The sequence below is a fragment of the Balaenoptera physalus genome (assembly GCF_965194825.1).
Source record: "Balaenoptera physalus genome assembly, chromosome: 11".
Lineage (NCBI taxonomy): Eukaryota > Metazoa > Chordata > Mammalia > Artiodactyla > Balaenopteridae > Balaenoptera > Balaenoptera physalus.
The window spans coordinates 10,942,823-10,948,242 of record NC_138896.1 but is presented as its reverse complement, the minus strand read 5'-3'; positions in this window follow the sequence as shown (position 1 = coordinate 10,948,242).

The following is a 5,420-nucleotide window of genomic DNA, read 5'->3' as shown; positions in this document are numbered from 1 at the left end:
GCGCCCCCGGCCCCGCCCCCGCTGCCCCGGCCCCGCCCCCGCGCTCGGCCCCGCCCCCGCGCCCCAAGCCCGCGTCGCTGCTGCAGCTGCAGCTGTTGCTGCTGCCGCCGCCCGGCCGCGGCGACAGCAATCCCCGAGGAAAGCACCGCGCCCGCGGCTTGGCTAACCGCGCGCGCACGCCGGACACCTTCCTGCTGACCCTCCGAACAGAGACGGGAGCCAGGCCAGCCGAGGCTGTTAGGGCTTTTGCACGGAAGCGAAACAAGGTTCCGAGAGGAGGAGCAGCTCTCCCCATCGCCCAGCTGCCAGTGGTGACATCACACTGAACCCAAGTACTAGCCCTTCTCCAGGTTCTGTGATCATCAGACTAGGTTTCCCAAGGAACCCGGCAAATCCGTCATACTTGGCCCCCGGCCTTCTGGCGTTGTCCGTCCATATCATCCAGCCTGTTTAAATTATTTCAACAAAGAAGAACCTCTCCTATTAAAACGAAGGTAACACACACACACACACACACACACAAAATGTATGAGAAAGATTTTTTTTTAATCCAGAAGAAAATAAAAATTGCCTCTAACCATCCCGAAGTAACCTCTGGTAACATTCTGGTGTCTTTGCTTCAGTGCCTAGATACTGCACGTGCTGTTTTGTAATCTACTTCATAGTAGCTTAATATTTTGCAAGAGCTTCCACATCATTAAAAAGATTCAAGAGCACCATTTTGATGGCTACATAATATTCCATCCTACAGTTGTACCATAAATTAGAACCTATTAGTGTTGGACATGTTTAGTCTAGGGTTACTAATCCAGATGGTGTTAGTATTAGTTATTTCTTTTACTATTATTAAATTACAAACAACGCTGTGATTGTTACGATGAACTTCTGTGTAGATAAAGCTTTGCTCTAATATGGCGTATTTGCTTAGAATAAATACCTAGAGGACATTGTACCAGGTCAAAGGGAATTTACGATTTTATTAACTGTTGGCAAAATTACCTCCACAGAGGTGTCCTCAAACTACATTCCCACCTGCAGTGCATGAACATGCCTCTCTCCCAACACTCTTGGCAACGCAAGCTGTTATGGAACTTTTCCACCTTTGTCCATTCAAGGGGTTAAAAAGAATTGCATCACATGACATTTTCATTTGCCCTGAGAGATGGCTGTACCAATTGACAGGCACACTAGCTCTGTGCCAGTGCGTTTTCCCCATAACCCCCACTGAAACTGATGTTTTAATTAAGAAATTTTTAAAGATACAAAAATAGGTGCAGAAAATAAACATATCTGTATGCGATAGATTCTTAATGAAACATCTGTCCCTTGCTAGATCCCATACCTGCATTTAAGCTTTCTTCCAATTTTTCAGTGTTATAAACAATGTTGCACGGAGCTGGGGATGCTCAGATCTTCTGACCCAGCAATCCCACCGCTTTATTAGACATTGACATCTTGTTCTCCAAAATGTGTGTGCCCATTTATACTCTCCTCGGCAGGGCTTGGCATCATCAGATTCTTTTTCATGTTTGCCAATGTAATGAATATGAAATGTTAGTTCCCTTTTGTTTAATTTACATGACATTGATCACTAGGAGGGAGGAAAATCATTTCTTATGTTTTGAGGCCATTGGGTGTCCTCATATCATTTGGCCTTTTCCACTGGAGCTGTTTATAAATTCTGGGCCTAAGCCTTTCTTGGTAAAGTGCGTGCCAAAGAGCTTCTCCAAGTCTCAGTTTTGTATTTTTCACTTTATGATCCCTTTAATGTACAAAAGGATTTTAAAAAATATTTTAATGTAGCTAAATTTATTGATTTTTTTCATTCATGGTTTGTGCTTCTGGTGTTGTGGTTAAGAAGTCTTTTCCTACCCTGAGATCATAAAAACATTCTCTTTCATTTTCTTCCAAAACTTTTAAAGTCGTGCTTTCTCATATGTAGGTCTTTAATCCATTTAAATACGGTTTGATATAGGGATCTAACTTATTTTTTCCATGTGGATAAGCAGTTGTTCCAATGCTGCTTGCTTAAAGTCCTTATTTCCCCACTGATTTGAAATAGCATCTCTGTTATATACAAATTTCCATATGTGTGTGGGCCTGTTTCTGGACTCTATTCTGTCTCTTCCTGTGCTAATATCGCTTTCTTATTGCTCAGTTACACTAGAGTTAAGTCTTACTATGGTGATGAAGTGAGTGAACCCTCATATGTTGATCTACCTCTTCTAAATTGGCCTGGCGTTCTTGGTTCTTTGCTCTGCCTTGTACACATTAGAATCAACTTGTGAACCTCAAAAAAACCTAGCTTGAATTTTAATAGGAAGACATTCAATTCATAAATTGCAGAAAATTAACATCTTTAGAAATCGATTCTACAAATCCATCGATATTGAGTATCTTTCCATTTACTTAGGTCTTCAGGAATTTTAAAAATTTCATACATAAAAGTCTTCTACACCTTTTGGTAGATGTATTCCTAGGTACCTTTCTATCTGGGGTTGCTATTTTCACATGTATAGTTTTCCAAACTAAGTTTTTCTAGTTGCTTGTTGCCAGTGAATAAAAATTTACTTTTGTATAGCCAGCAATCTTGCCGAACTTTCTTATAATGTTAACAATTTGTTCTTAGACTCTCCATTAAGACACGTTTATAGTCGTGAATTATTTAAAGGGTATTTTTCCTCCAAAATTCCAAATATGTGGTTTGGTTTGAATTGGTTTTTTCCTCCAAAATTCCAAATATGTGGCTTGGTTTGAATTGGTCTAGCAGTTGAGTATTGTCAAGAATGTGGTCTGTGTGATTCTTTGCTGCTTATCAAGAAATGCTTTGTGACCTAATATGTGGTTTTTTAGTAAATGTGTCATGTGTTCTTGGAAAGAATGTCCGTTTGCCACAGGGTGTCTGATCAACCTTGCTCATTGTGTTACTTAAGTCTATAGCCCTACTAACTTTTTGTCACCTTAAACTGTCAGTTACTGAAAGAGATGTGTCCCAAAATCCCCCTGTGACTATGAAATTGCTCATGTATCTGAAATTTTATCAATTTGTTGCCTTATATAACTTGATGCTATGTTTTAGGTGCCTGCAAGTTATAATTATCTCTTCCCAGTGAATTGTTCCTTTTTATCTTTATTTAGTGACCATTTCTCCCCGAGTATTTCTTTTTTGCTTCAAAGACAGTCTTGTCTACTCTTATTATAACCACGTCACTTTCTTTGGGTTAATATTTTGCTAGTAACTTTCTATACTTTTACATTCAACATTTCTTTGTCCTTAAGTTCTATGTCTTTTTAAAGCATGCAGTTAGATTTTTCTAATCCAATACAACTGACTTTTGAGAGTTTAATTTTACTTTTTTCCTGAATTCTGCTATATTTGAATTTATTTCAGTCATCTTGTTTCATGCTTCATACTTAATTGGACTTTTCTCTGCTTCTTTATTTTCTCTCTTACTTCTATCTTATATTGACCACACTTTTATATTCAATAGTGTTCTCTACCGGTTGAAAAGTTATACATAGAATTTCTCATCTTAAGTGATTACCTCTACATAACTTTTAATAAGCATAGTCGATCTAATAAAGTCTAAAGTTAATCAATGTTGCCAACCTTCTCCCCAAAATGCCTGAATGCCTGTCCTCTGCACATCCCCTGCCCATCTTACATACTATTGCGACCTATACCTTCACCCCACCTTGCGTTTCTACTCCCCAATTAGTCTTTTTTATGTATTAAGTATCTGTTCAAATCTATCTAATATCAGACATCTCACTGCTTCTTTATAGGGTCAGTTTCTTCTGAAGTATATTCTTGAGTAATTCTTTCAGCAAAGATCTGTTAGTAGTAAATGCTCTTCATTTTTATTTGCCTGAAAATGTTTATTTTGCCCATATTCTTAAATAATAATTTAGTTATAAATAGATGGCTGTTTTATCTTAGCCCTTTGACTATATTATTCTGTTCTGTTTTTGCTGTTGCAAAGTTCTGGACAAACTGATACTCATTCTTTTGTAGGCAACCCGTCTTTTATCTATAAGTGCTTCTAAGATCTTGCATTTCTACTTGGTGTTGTTTCAGTTATACTGTGCTGTGTCTAGTAGAGAATTTCGTATTATTTAACCTGCTGAGGTTCGTAGCTTTCATTAGTTCTGGAAAATCTCCTTTATTGTCTTGGAATATTGCCTGACCTCCATTCTCTCTGCTGTTTCCTTCTGGAACACCTAATAGATGTGTGTTGGACCCTCCCATCCACACTCCATGTCAGTAAGCCCCTCTTCCAAGGGTTGTCTCCCTTCATTTCTCTGTGCAGGCTTCCAAGTAGTCCTCAGACCTGTCTTTCCAGTCACTATTATTTATTCACTGATATGTATCTTCAGTTTAACATATCAAGTTTTAAATTATAATTTTTTAAAGATTTCTGAAGTTATATTGGATTTCTTATTTAACTCAGTCTGGTTTTCTTTGAAGGTGTCTTATACTTTTTTTTTTTTTTTTTTTGGTAGGTCCTTGTGTTTTATCTATTTTATATATAGTAGTGTGTATCTGTTAATCCCAAACTCCTAATTTATCCCTCCCCCCCCCCTTTCCCCTTTGGTAACTATAAGTTTGTTTTCTATGTCTGTGAGTCTCTTTCTGTTTTGTAGATAAGTTCATTTGTATCATTTTTTTAGATTCCACATATAAGCAATATCATATGATATTTGTCTTTCTCTGACTTACTTCACTTAGTATGATAATCTCTAGGTCCCTCCATGATGCTGCAAATGGCATTTTTCATTCTTTTTTACAGCTGAGTAATATTCCATTGTGTGTGTGTGTGTGTGTGTGTGTGTGTGTGTGTGTATATATATATATATATACACACCACATCTTCTTTATCCATTCATCTGTTGATGGACACATAGGTTGCTTCCATGGCTTGGCTATTGTAAATAGTGCTGCAGTGAACATTGGGGTGCACGTATCTTTTCAAATTCGAGTTTTCATCTTTTCTGGATATATGCCCAGCAGTGGGATTGCTAGGTCATATGGTAGTTCTATTTTTAGTTTTTGAAGGAACCTCCATACTGTTCTCCATAGTGGCTGCACCAAAAGTGTCTTATTCTTTTATTGTGTTCTTCATTAATCCTTTGATGACTTTTTATCATTTTAAACGTGTTTCTTTTATAATCTACCCAATGATTATATTATCTGAAGTTCTTGGAGTTTTACTATTGATTTTTGCTTTGTTTGTTAACTCTTGTTTTTTATGGATTTTTTTTCATGTATTTTGTAATTTTTCATTGTTAGTTAATCTTTAATCGGGGCTTCACATAGGGGGATCCTAGAGGGTCTGGGAGGAGGGTGTAGTCTCCTAGAGAGATTTTATGTTTGTTTCAACCAGGTGCCCCAAAGGTATTAGCAGCCTGGGACAGCATTT